We start from the raw sequence: 14,962 nt of genomic DNA, 5'->3' as shown, positions 1-14,962 counted from the left end.
AGTGTATTGTAATACTTCTAGGATTGGTATTGGGTGTGTCTTGATGCAGAAGGGTAGAGTGATTGCTTATGCTTCGCGCCAGTTGAAGCCCCAAGAGAAAAACTACCATGTTCATGACTTGGAGTTGGTAGCCATCATTCATGCATTGAAGATTTGGAGGCATTATCTCTACAGTGTGTCTTGCGAGGTATTTATGGATCACCGAAGTCTCCAGCACTTGTTCAAATAGAAGGATTTAAATTTGAGGCAGCGGAGATGGTTGAAGCTGCTAAAGGACTATGATATTACCATTCTGTATCATCTCGGGAAGGCCAATGTGGTGGACGATGCCTTGAGTAGAAAGGCGGTGAGTATGGGTAGCATTGCATTTATTCCTGTCAGTGAGAGATCACTTGTAGTTGATGTTCAGGCCTTGGCCAACTAGTTCGCGAGATTAGATATTTTGGAGCCCAGCCGGGTTCTAGCTTGTGTGGTTTCTCGATCTTCCTTATATGATCACATCAGAGAGCGCTAGTATGATGATCCCCATTTGTTTGTCCTCAAGGACACGGTTCAGCATAGTGATGCTAAGGAGGTTACTATTAGGGATGATGGGGTGTTGAGGATGCAGGGTCGGATTTATGTGCCTAATATAGATGGGCTACGTGAGTTGATTCTTGAGAAGGCCCACAATTCGCGATATTCCATTCATCCGGGAGCCGCGGAGATGTATCAGGACTTGAGGCAGCACTATTGGTGGACAAGAATGAAGAAGGATATAGTGGGGTTTGTAACTCGGTGCCTTAAATTATCAGTAGGTAAAGTACGAGCACCAGAAATGGGGCGGATTGCTTTAGAGGCTTGAGATTTCGGAGCGGAAATGGGAGTGTATCACCATGGATTTTGTAGTTGGGCTCCCATAAACTTTGAGGAAGTTTGATGCTATTTGGGTGATTGTGGATCGGTTGACCAAGTCTGCGCATTTCTTCTAGTTGGTACAACTTATTCTTCGAAGCGATTGGTGGAGATCTACATCCGCGAGATTGTTCGCATGCATGGTGTGCCGGTGTCCATCATTTCAGACTAGGGCACGCAGTTTACATCGCAATTTTGGAGAGCAGTGCAGCGAGAGTTAGCACCCAGGTTAGAGTTGATTACAACATTCCACCCTCAAACGGTTGGACAGTCCGAGCGCACTATTTAGATATTGGAGGATATGCTACATGCTTGTATCATAGATTTTGGGGGTTCTTGGGATCAAGTTATGCCGCTCGCAGAGTTTGCCTACAATAATAGCTACCAATCGAGCATTCAAATGGCTCCGTATGAGCCTTTGTATGGGAGACGGTGCCAGTCTCCGGTGGGGATGGTTTGAGCCTGGTGAAGCTAGGCTGTTGGGTACTGACTTGGTTTAAGATGCTTTGGATAAGGTTAAGTTAATTCAGGATCGGCTTCACGTGGCGCAGTCTAGGCAGAAGAGCTACGCCGATTGGAAGTCTCGTGATGTTGCTTACATGGTTGGGGAGTAGGTACTACTCAGAGTTTCACCCATAAAGGGTATTATAAGGTTCGGGAAGAATGGAAAGTTGAGACCTCGGTACATTGGTTCGTTTGAGGTGCTTCAGAGGATTGGAGGAGTGGCATACAAGCTTGCATTGCCGCCTAGTCTGTCGAGTATTCATCCAGTATTTCATGTTTCTATGCTTCGAAAGTATGTCGACGATCCGTCTCATGTTTTGGACTTCATCACTGTTCAGTTGGATGGTGATTTGACTTATGATGTGGAGCCAATGGCCATTTTGGATCGCCAGGTTCCAAAGTTGAGGTCAAAGAACATAGCTTCAATGAAGGTGCAGTGGAGAGGTCTACCAGTCAAGGAGGCTACTTGGGAGACCGAGCAGGAGATACGGAGCAGATATACATGCCTATTTGAGACTCCGGGTATGTTTCTAGACTCGTTCGAGGACGAACGTTTGTTTAAGAGGGGGAGGATGTAATGACCCGACCGGTTGTTTTGAGTATTGTAGCCCTATTCCCCCATTTACTTCTTACTTTATGCTCAATTTTTGTTATATGACATGCCGGGGTAGTTGGTTCGGTTCTGGGGATATTCCGAAATGGGTTGAGGCACTTAGTCTCAAGGTTGGAAGTTTAAGTTGAAAAGGTTGACCAGACGTTAACTTATATGTAAATGGCTCTGGAATAGAGTTTTGATGGTTCCGATAGCTCCGTTGGGTGATTTTGGACTTAAGAGTGTGTCTGGATAGTAAATTGGAGTTTTGTAGTTGATTTAGGCTTGAAATGGCAAAAGTTGAAAAATTAGAAGTTTTGGAAATTGAGAAGTTTGACCGAGAGTTGACTTTGTGGTTACCGGGCTCGGATTTTAGTTCCGGAGGTTGGAATAGGTACGTTGTGTCATTTATTACTTGTGTGCAAAACTTGAGGTCAATCAGACTTGATTTTATAGGTTTCGGCATCGAATGTGGAAGTTAGGAGTTCATAAGTTCATTAGGCTTGAATTGGGGTGCGATCATGTTTTATATGTTGTTTGATATGATTTGAGGCCTCGACTAAGTTCGTATAATATTTTAGTACTTGTTGGTATATTTGGTTGGGATCCCGAGGGCCTCGGGTGGATTTCGGATGGTTAACGGAGTGAAATGGGATTTTTAAGATTGCTGAAGTTTTTCTGGTGTACAGGTCTGGTTTCCTTCTATGAGATAGCGTGGATAGGTCCGCGATCGCGAAGGCTTGTTTGGGCGATTGGGATTTTTACTCTATGCGTTCGCGAGCAAGAGTCTGTGATCGCGTAGGTTGGTCAAGCAGTGAATCGCGAATGCGTGGGCTAAGCCGCGTTCGCGAAGAGGAAGGGAGGCAACTGGGTTCTGTGTGATTGTTATTCGCGATCGTGTAGTAGTGTCTTCGATCGCGTAGGTCTGTGATGGTTAGTCATCGCATTCGTGTGGGGCTTTATGCGTGTAGGGTTAATTATGGGGCAGCTTAGTTTGTATTTCGCGATCGCGATTGAGGGATATTTAGGCAGAATTTAAGTCTAAAAAATGAGGGTTTGAGTTTATTTCACAATTTGATTTTGGGAGCTCTGATTGAGGTGACTCTTGGAGAGATTTTCAAGGGAGTGATTGGGGTAAGTGATTCTTACTTGGTTTTGGTTAAATTATATGAATATATCTTTGATTTCATCATTAAATTAGTGATTTGGGGTGAAAATTTTGGGGAAAATGGAGAAAACGTCTTAGGCCGAATTTTGGGGATTTGAGCGGGATTTTGGTGTCAGATTTGAGTAATTTTAGTATGGTTGGACTCGTGGTTGAATGGGTGTTCGGCTTTTGTAACTTTAATCGAATTCCGAGATGTGGGCCCGGGGGTTGACTTTTTGACTTTTGATTAAGAACTTAGCATTTTCAAATGGAATTAATTCCTATAGCTTGAGTTGATTATATCGAATTGTTTGTGGATATATTCGAGGCATTCAGAGGCCGATTCACGAGGCAATGGCTTGTTAAAGTAGAGATTTGCACGGTTTGAGGTAAGTAACACTTCTAAACTTGGTCCTAAGGGTATAAATCCCTGAAATTACGTGCTATGTGGTTGGTGTTGAGGTGATGCGCATGCTAGGTGACGGACGTGTGGGCGTGCACCATAGAAATTGTGATTTAGTCGATTCCATGGAACTGTGTAGCTATCTTATCTGAATATTATTATTGTACTGTATGTGTTAGAGCACTTGAGCTGTGATTTATAGTAGAAATCAGGTTTAGGCTATGTGATGGTACTATTGGGACCCACAGTGGTCGTTCTTTGCTGTTGAGTTATTTGCTTAATTGCAGTTATGCACTCAATCGCATTCATCATTACATATCATATCTCAGTCTCTCTTATCGTATATTGCCACATCATGTATCATTGATTTGGGCTACTTAGCATGAGTGTTGTGAGCCCGAGAGACTGGAGATATTAATGACTGAGTGAGGCCAAGGGCCTGTTTATGAGTGATATTTATAGGATCAAGTTGCACGCCACAACAGGCTTTATTGATTCATGCCATGATTGGCTTATTATAGTGCTTGGACTGGATCTTCCCCTTCGGAGTCTACAGACCCATAGTGAGCACAGTTGCTATTGATTCACGATGGGATCGGGTTGCGCGCTGCAGCAGGACTTATTAGTATTTGGGCTGGATCTGCCCTGAACTAGATCTGCACTTTATAGTGCTGAGTGATTGAGTGTGATGAGTGAGAATTGAGGCAGTCAGGTTGAGTACTCTGAGAGTGTGAGTACGCGGGGCTTCCATTGCATTGCATCACATACGATGTACATATTGGCATGTAGATATAGAGATGTCATATTTCTCATATCATTCAGACTTGACATATTTTATCTGTTTGAGTTTAATTGTTAAACCTAGAAGCATGTCTACATTCCTGTACTGGTACCTGCAAATTATGAGTTTCTCTGAGATATTATTGCCATATGTTTTGTAAATTTTTGTACTGTCTAATTTTGTACTTGGACCGTGTTGTTCGGACTAATCACAGCTTTCAATCCAAAGGTTAGACTTATTAATTATTGAGTTGGTTGTAATCACGTCACACCCTGCACTTCGTGTGCAAATTCAATGCTTTCGGGCATGGTGGTTGCTGATCTCGGAGTTTTAGTCATTAAGAGATTATCGAGGTAGCTGCCTTGGTGTAACAACCTGACTGGTCGTTTCGAGCATTTGCACTTCGCTCGATAGTTTGGGGGCATGAGTAGCTCCATATGATGTATTATGACTTATGTGAATCATCGGTTTTGGTTTTCAGGTTATTCGGAATCGATTTGGAAGAATGAATTTCATGATTTAAGCTTTAAGTTGGAATAGTTGACCAAGTTTGACTTTTGTGAATTTGACCCTAGAATGAGGTTTTGAGGGCTCCGTTAGGTCCGGATGGTGATTTTGGACTTGGGCGTATATCCGGATTTTGCATTTGGATATTTCTAGAAGGATTCGGCGTTAATTGGCGAAAGTTGGAATTTGAAGATTTGGAAAGCTCATAAGTTTGGCCGAGAGTTGACTTTGATGATATCAGATTCGAATTATGGTTCCGGGAATTGCAATAGCTTCGTTATGTCATTTGGGACTTGTGTGCAAAATTTGGGTTCATTCCGAGTTGATTTTATATGTTTCGGCACAAGTTTTGGAAGTTGAAAAGTTCAAGGTTCATTAAGATCGATTCGAGGTGCGATTCATCGTTTCGATGTTATTATGTGTGATTTGAGGCCTCGAGTAGGTCCGTATTATGTCACGGGACTTATTGGTATATTCAGACGGGGTCCTGAGGGGCTCGGGTGAGTTTCAGACGAGGTTCGAATCATTTCGTCGCATATTGAACTTTTGCTCAGTCGCTGGTTCTGGTGTTCCGCACCTGCGACTGGTTTTGCGTGGGTGTGATGGCCGCAGAAGCGAGAATGCATAGCTGGGCAGGAGTCCGCAAATGAGGAGGAATTTGCACAGAAATGTGGTCGCAGATGCGGTTCTGAGCATCGCAGAAGCGACCATTGGAGGGTCGAAGCTGTCTCGCAAATGCGAGCATTTTTTCGCAAAAGCAAAGGTCGCAGATGCGACCACTTGTCCGCAAATGCGGAATTTGCTGGGCAGAACTATATATCCAGGTTTTGGATTCTTTTATCATATTTTGAGATATGGGACTTGGATTGAGGCTATTTTTGAAGCAAATTTCATCACAAGGATTGGGGTAAGTGTTATACACTCGGTTTTGATTATATTTCGTGATTCTATCTTTGTTTTTTGTAATTGGATTATGAATTATAAAGAGAAATTGGGATTTTTAACCTAAAGTTTCATAAATCGAATTTTCGAGTTTTGAATATCGATTTGGAATCGGATTTGAGTGAAACTAGTATGGTTGGACTCGAAATTTAATGGGTTGTCAGATTTTATAAGTTTTGTTGGGTTCCGAGGTGCTGGCCTGGGTTTGATTTTTGGTTGATTTTGGGCTTTTGAGTAAAGATTTGGCCTTTATCAATTGGAATTGCTTCCTTAGACTTTATTTGATGTATCTGAGTTGCTTTTGGCTATTTTCGAGCCGTTCGGAGGTCGGTACGTGCGGGCTGGCATTTTTGGAGTATCGCTTGGCTTGCTCGATATTGGATTTGGCTTGTTCGAGGTAAGTAACACTTCTAAACTTGGAGCTGAGGGTATGAACCCTGATTATACGTGTTATGTGTTTGGTGTTGAGGATGTCGGTGTCTGTTTCTGACAACCAGTTCGGGTTCATGCCGGGTCGTTCTACTACATAAGCTATACACCTTGTCAGGCAGTTGGTGGAATAGTACAGAGATAGGAAGAAGGACATGCACATGGTTTTTATTGACCTAGAAAAAACATATGACAAGGTTCCTAGAGAAGTTCTCTGGAGATGCTTGGAAGCAAAAGGTGTGTCGGTTTCTTACATTATGGCGATTAAGGACATGTATGATAGGGCTAAGATATGGGTAAGGACAGTAGGAGGCGACTTTGAGCATTTTCCGGTTGTTATGGGGCTACACCAAGGCTCTATGCTCAGTCCATTCCTATTCGCCCTGGTGTTGTACGCGTTAACACACCATATTCAAGGGGAGGTGCCATGGTGCATGCTATTCGCCGATGACATAGTTCTGATTGATGAAATGCTAGCCGGTGTTAACGAGAGGCTAGAGGTTTGGAGATAGGCTCTTGAGTCTAAGGGTTTCAAGCTGAGCAGGACGAAGACGGAATACCTGGGAGTGTAAGTTTAGCGCTGATCTGGGGGAAGTGGGCGTGGATGTGAGGCTTGACTCACAGGTCATCCCAAGTAGAGGCATCTTCGAGTACCTTGGGTCGGTTATCCGGGGGAGAGGAGATCGACGAGGATGTCACACACCGTATTGGGGTAGGATGGATGAAGTGGAGGTTTGCATCTGGAGTCCTATGTGACAAGAGAGTGCCACTGATACTCAAAGGTAGGTTCTATAAAGCGGTGGTTAGACCGGCCATGATGTACGGGGCTGAGTACTGGGCTATTAAGAACTCACATATCCAGAATATGAAAGTAGCAGAGATGAGGATGTTAAAGTGGATGTGCGGGCACACTAGTATGGATAAGATCAGGAATGATAATATTTGGGAGAAGGTGCACGTGGCTCCCATTGATGACAAGATGCGGGAAGCGAGGCTCGGATGGTTCGGGCATGTATAGAGTAGGAGCCCAGATGCCCCGGTAAGGAGGTGTGAGTGGCTGGTTGTGGAGGGCACGAGAAGAGGTAGAGGGCGGCCGAAGAAGTATTGGGGGAGAGTTGATCAGGCAGGACATGGCGAGACTTCAGATTTCCGAGGACATGGCACTCGATAGGAAGATGTGGAGGTCGAGTATTAGGGTTGTAGGTTAGGAGGCAGTTGAATCTTGCCTTACTTCGTACCATTGTGAGACTAGTCTGGTAGGGTTTTTGTCTAAGCTAGCTAGTGGCAATGTCGTGTTTTACTAATTTGTGTTTCAGTGCCAGACATATTTACTAGCTATCGTTTTTGCTTTGCATCTTTCTTCTGGGTTTCATGTTGTTCCTATTTTTCCTATGATTTTTGTGGCAATACTGATATTGTCTCCTTTTGTCTTTTTGTCCTCTTGAGCCAAGGGTCTTTCGGAAACAGCCTCTCTACCTCTTCGGGGTAGGGGTAAAGTCTGCGTACACACTACCCTCCCCAGACCCCACTAGTGAGATTTCACTGGATTGTTATTGTTGTTGTGTTTGGTGTTGAGGTGACACACATGCTAGGTTACGGGCGTGTGGGTGTGCACCGTGTGAATTGTGACTCAGTTATTTATGTGGTACTGTGTAGTTACCTAATCTTATTTGTATCTATGAAATCTCTACGTGCTAGAGTAATTGAGCTGTGACATGTTAGAAACCATGCCTAGGCTATATGCTTATCCTGTTGGGACCCACTGAAGTCATTTCTACTATTGAATTATTTGCTTACATTGCAATTACATACTCAGTCATATGCATTCATATGCATATCATATCTCAATCTCTGTTACCATTTATTGATACATCACATCATCATTTTGGGCTGATTTTCATGACATTGTGAGCCCGAGAGACTGGAGAGATTGATGACTGAGTGAGGCCGAGGGCCTGATGGTGAGGATATTGATGGGATCGGGTTGCACGTCGTAGCATGTATTATTGATTTATGATGGGATCGGGCTGCACGACGTAGCATGTTTTATTGATTTATGCCATGATTGGCTTGTTATAGCGCTTGGGCTGAAGGAGCCCCTCCGGAGTCTGTACACCCTTAGTGAGTGCATGTACCTACTGAGTGCGAGTGCCGAGTGATTGGGAGGACTGAGTAACTGTGAGGATTGGATGACTGTGAGGACTTGAGTGACTGGGAGGACCGAGTAAATTGATACTCTGAGAGTATGCATATGGTTTTATCACTGAGTTGCATTGCATTCGACATGCACACTTGACATACATGCATAGAGATGCATTTTCCTCATGCTATACGACATTGTGTTATTTATGACTTCACATACACATTGACATGTAGGCATAAAGATGTACTTTTCTCGTGCCATTTGAAAATGAAACATTTACTTGTTGAAAGTTTTGAGAAAAATCACAGTTTTACAAATGTACTCATATTTTTGTGATTTGGGTAAAAGATTTGGGTTTTCACTAACATACTTGAAAAGCATGCCTATTTTCCGGAATTATGAACGAGCTGAGCACTCTATCTCTGAGTTACTCCTTTTATCACTTTTATTATGTTGTTGTGAACTGTTGTTGGCTATTGGTATTGGACTCCGACCTTTGTTCCAGCTCGTCAGTACTTTCAACCTAAGATTATGTTTGTTACTTATTGAGTACATGGGGTCAATTGTACTAATACTACACATATGTACCTTGCGTGCAGATGTTGGATGTTGATGTTATTGTGCACGGCGGGAGCTGGATTTGAAGATGTACCTACGTTCCAGTTACAACTGCCTCCTGTTCATGGTAGCCCTAGACTTATAAAAATCTGTTTATGTATATTCGGATAGATGATGTATTTATTTCATATTAGCTTTGTAAACTCTAAATCTTAGAAGCTCATGATTTGTACTACTAATCCTCGGGAATTCTTATATAAAAGCAGTTTTATTATCATTTCTTTTCTTAATAAATCTCCTTTAAATTTGATAGTTGTTAATTAGCTTACCTGACGGGTTGGGTTAGATGCCATCATGACTAGGTGGATTTTGGGTCGTGACACTTGGCGTTCGCAGACCTTGACTCTCCTCCCCTATCTATAAGTTTTTCTTATTCTGTTCTATTTTCTTAGACAGTGTATCAAACTATGTTATTGTATATATGCTCATGTACTCAGTGACACCCGGGTTTTGGGAATTTCTGTATTGAGCTGTGACATTTTTATTCAATTTTATGAGACTTTTACTTACTTAAGCTTATTTTCGTATATTTTAAATTTCAAGATGTTGATATGTGTGAGTTGTCAGCTGTATAGATGTTCGTGATAGGCACCATCACGACACTTGAAATTTTGGGTCGTGACAAAAAGTCTAAATAAGATATGTTCGAATCATTAAATCTTAAGCATTATGCAAGATGCAAACTTTGTCGAATGGAAAAGATTGTATGTAAGGATCTTGAAATATTAGACATATGCACAAAAGATCCTTTTGTACAATGGAATAAAAATATACAAGCATATATTTTAATGGAATTTTTAATTGTGGAAGTATATACTAATGTAATATATTTTTATTATAAGTGGTGTATTAAAGTTTTTAAAATATTTGGTCAAATTAATATCTTTAGACTTATTATTGGCCATTCTAGAAATTCTACATGGCCGTTATATAATTGTAATTTTACAAAGCGTGTACTGCTATAAAGATGGACGTTGCTGTTATATGTGAAAAGTTCTTATAGAGAGGTAAAATATAATATAAAAAATCAGTTCTAAAAAACTTGACTTCTATAGTAATTGACTGTTATATGAGGATGTTGTTATAAAGAGGTATGAATGTACGTTACTTTGTATAAATTGGTAATTATGTATAAAATATGTAATTAAGAAGGAGTTTGTATATAAAAATGATCAATCTTACAAGATCCCTTATCTTTGGGCATGGGTTTATTTTTGTTATATTTACAAAAATAATCCTTTATCTTTGCAAAAAAAGTAGACACTTTTGGTATTGGGCCAACGTTCAACGTTAATTTTAACAGCTATTCCGCACATGATTTGCACATGAGCCTGCTCCTTCCAGATAGTAATACGATAGCTGACCTTTATGTTTAAAAAAAAATACTTGAATGTTTCCCCAACTTGGCAATTCTGAAGAGTTTCTTATGAAGAGGAGCTCTTCTGCCGGCAATCTTGCTATCAGATCTTTAATAGATTATTACACCAAACTACCAAAGTAATGTCGATTTACTCATTAGATAAGCTTATGAATTCTAACTATTAGAATTCCTATTAATATAATAATAACATTGGAAACAACTTTCTTCAAAGTTGACATAATTCTTTTTTTAGCAAAATAGCCTCTAAGCCACTTAAACTTGTACCCATTTATTAACCCGATACAGAAACTTTGGGCTTTATCATTAAAATACCCCAACTTAACTATTTGCACATAATAGACACCTCCAATTAAGCATGTTTCTCAGTCGCGATGACATAATCGGCACGTCACTTAATCAGCCTTTTATAGTTTGACATGTGTAATTGGTGGGTCCTACCTTTTTTAATAAACCAATTTACCAAATGCTCCTCAAAATACCCCATCCTCAACGGATTCTACCATCTCCACTGCAACTATATACCACCTGCCGCATCTCTTCTTTGTTTTCAGAACTAGGATCCTGCATTTTAGCAGCAATACCGCCGCTAACACTGCCACCATCTTTCCCATTGGAAACCTACAATCCCTTTTCTAAACATCAAAACAAAAATCTAGAAATGAAAAACATGAAGAAGAAGAAAAAAAAAATCTTAATAAAATTTTGAAACCCAAATGTCAAGATAAAAGAAAAATCACTTGTACTTCAAGTTTTCTCATTTTCAAAGTATTTTCTAGTCCTCTGTAAAATCAGAAACAATGAATCGATTTGACCAGGTCAATTCACCGAAAAATCTTTTTGGCCAGAAAGAATTGTAATGCTCATATCTATACTCCGATTGTTGACACATTTATTCTTTCTTGAAATTAGAAGGTGATTTAGGAGTAAGTTAATTAGTTATTTCCATCATATTTTGTGAAAAATAATCTAAATCTTGACTTATTGCGGAGAAAAGAGGGGGGGAGAGGAAGGGGAAAGAACACAAAAGTTGGAAGGGAATTAATTAGGGAGAAGAAGATTAAAGAGAAACTGGGGGAGAAGGCGGGATGAGAATTCTAGAAAAGAAGAAGAACAGAAAGTTGGAATGGGATGTGGGGATGGGAAGAACAACGAAGGGAGAAGGGGACATTGGAACTTACATGATTTTTTCTTTTCTTTCAACTTAATTTCTTTTTATATTTTAGTATTTTTTTTATACAAACAAATTGAATTCACGCGCCTAATTTGTGTGAATTACACACAGCATTGCCATATCACACATGATATTGTCACATAAGCATAGTTAACGGTCAAAGGTGTCTATTAATGCGCAAATAGTTGAGTTGGAGTGTTCAAATGGGAAAACCCAAAGTTTATGTACCGGGTTGACAAACGGATACAAGTTTAAGTGGCTTAGAGGCCATTTTGCTTTTTTTTTTTTTTTTTTTTGTTATCATTTGTCAATAAATTTCACATGGAACTTTTATTGCGATTCCCTGCTTCTCTAGTCCCGCAGTATTTTTCATGGATATATGTATATTATCTTCATATTATACCTGTTAATCGGGCCGGGCTGACCCGTTTATAACCCGATTCAGTCCGGATCAGCCAGGTACTGTAGCATGGAGGCGGGCTGGGACGGGTTGGGCGGGGAGCGGGTTTCAAACGAATAGTTTTTTGATACCGGTGCACCGAAACCCGTTAACGGGTTGTTAATGGGCTACAGCCCGGTTTAGCCCGTTTTGTAACGTTTTTTTTTTTTTATAAAAGAAATTTTTTTTTTTTTTACCGTTGGCCAACGGACTTTTTTGCAAAAATGGCCATTTCGGCCTACCCTCTTAAGAAAATAGCCCCCACACCCCTAGTATTTGATAAATTATAATTTTAACCTTTTAAAAACTATAAATAGCCCCTCTTCTTCTTCATTTTTTCTCACAATTCACTCTCTTACTACTCTAATTCTCTCTTGATATTATTGATTATTGTTCTTAAATTCTCAATTACTTATTATTTCAAGTTTCATCAAATATTTAGTTTAGCCATTACAAAATTATTATTATCAAATATCAAGTATTCAAGTGAAGTGTGGTATCAACTATCAAGTATCGATATCGATCTATCAATTGAAGTTTGGTTTTTGATATCAAATTTAGTGCGGCATCCGGAATCCCGGTACACTCATTCTATATCTTTATCTTCTTTGATGTACATTTATTTTATTATTTAAAATTATTAATTTAATTTACATAATGGATATATTTAGAGCAGCCAAAAAAGCGTGCACTAGTAGAGGTGGTAGTAAGAAAACTTTCAAAAGATCAAGAGGTGGTGCTTGTTCTTCTAGTAGCTTTACACATATTTCTGAAAGTTCACATGAAAATTTAAATATAGATTATGAGGGACTTCAAGAAACTTATGGTATAGATGATGATTTAGATGATACTTTAGATGATATTCTATTTCCATCACCTGATAATCTTGAAACACCACCAGCTACACCTGGTAATGCTAGTCAAACTCAAAATATTAGGGGTAGAAGTCGTGGTAATACAAGTAGGCCTCCCCTCCCTATTAAGAAGAATCGAAGATTAATAAGTAAGTGTTGGAATTTTTTTGACAGACTAGAAGAAGATAAAAATTATGTAAGATGTAGAATTTGTAAGGATATTTATAAACATGAGACCGGTAAGGGAGGGGGAACGGTTCAATTTCGTAGGCACATGGTAGACAACCACCCTCTTGATTGGGGAGTAGATGAGGAAGATGGGCAACAAAAACTTAATCCGGGTACTGGAGGGTTAATAGGTAAATACGATATTAAGAAAGATCGGGAAGAATTAGCTAAAATGATTATTTTAGGTTGTTTACCTTTTAGTTTTGCTGCTTCACCATATCTTGTTACTTATATTCAAAGAATTTATAACCCTTTTGTTTAAAGGTATTCCTAGAACTACTTGTAGAGCCGATGTCTTTAGGCTTTTCGGACAATATCAGACATATATACGTTATTTGTTCGCCAGTCTTTCTTGTAGAATTTCTCTTACTTCTGATATTGGTCGTGCTGTAAATGGTAATGATTATTTGATTGTTACATGCCATTGGATAGATAGTAATTTTTGTATGCAAAAATGTATTATTGCTTTTAAATATGATGAAGATCAAAGTCATACCGGTGCATTTATAAGTAATACTATCCATGAAGTTGCTATATTTTATAATCTTGCAGAAAAAGTTTTGTGTGTGTCATTTGATAATGCTTCTAACAATAATGCTGCTATTACAATATTAAAATTGCATCTACACCCACCACTTCCTGAAATATTTCATGTCGGATGTGCATGTCATATTTATAATTTGATTGTGAAGAGTGGCCTTGAATTATTTAGAGATGATATCACTTTAGTTAGAAGAGTTGTTGGTGTAATTCAAGGAAATAATAAAAGTACTAGATTAAATGCATTTAAAGAAAAATGTCTACACTATGGACTAAAACCAAGACTCATGCCTGAAGAAATAGTTACTAGGTGGAATTATACTTATTTATTCTTAAAATATTGTTATAAATATAGAATGCCTATAACTGAAGTTGCTAATTCTCATTGTACCGATCCTAGCCATTTGTTAACATCTAGAACTTGGGATGTCATTGAAGATGTAAAGTTTTTACAAAAATTTTATGTGGCTACACTTGAGTTTTCTGGAGCTTATTATCCTACTATTGCAAATGGTTTAGTTCATATTGCTGAAATTTCTCTTTTACTACATAATTTGAAGAAGAAAGAAGGATATACTTCTGTTGTTGAATCTATGCTAGATAAGTTTAAAAAATATTTTTACCCAATTCCCCCTATTTACCTAATTGGTGCTATTTTAACCCCTTCTATCAAAATGGCCACTTGTCGCCAATTAATCACTGCTTTATATTCTTATATGGATATTGGACCAACCGAAACTCCTGATATTGACACTTGTATTTCTGATCTACATAAATATTTAGAAATATTATATAATTATTATGCTAACATTGTTGATGCTTCTTCTGTTGTAGATGCAAATATTCCTTCAAGTTCAGTTTCAACATCTGGGATCAGTGCTTTGGATGATAATGATAATGTTGAAGATTATTTGATTTGATCTACAATAGGGGAGCATCAGCAAACCAGTAGCAGGAATATTGATGAACTTCAATTCTACTTGCAAAAGTCAGCAGAGCCCCGCACAAAGAAATTTCTACCACTGGGTTGGTGGAGGAGCAACTCAAATCAATTTCCTGTTCTTTCGGCCATGGCTCGAGACGTGCTAAATGTGCTGATTTCAACAGTCGCATCAGAGAGCGCATTTAGCCAAGCAAGGCAGCAACTAGGAGATACCCGTCATTCATTGGGTAGCAACGCTTTGGAAATTCTAGTGTGCTTCAGAGATTGGATAAGATCAGAACGACGAAATCAAGGGCGTGACGAGGTAGATGAAGCGGAGGACCAAGAAATTGGAGATATAATGGTTTATGGTTCTGATTCAACCAATGCCTGAAACCAAGAAGCTCATGTTGACATGAATGAACTTACAAAAATGATGCAAAACATGTGATGTACTATTTGTTTTT

This window comes from Nicotiana tabacum, chromosome 15, assembly GCF_000715075.1.
Source record: "Nicotiana tabacum cultivar K326 chromosome 15, ASM71507v2, whole genome shotgun sequence".
Lineage (NCBI taxonomy): Eukaryota > Viridiplantae > Streptophyta > Magnoliopsida > Solanales > Solanaceae > Nicotiana > Nicotiana tabacum.
The sequence above is the reverse complement of the archived record's forward strand: the minus strand, read 5'-3'. Positions refer to the sequence as shown.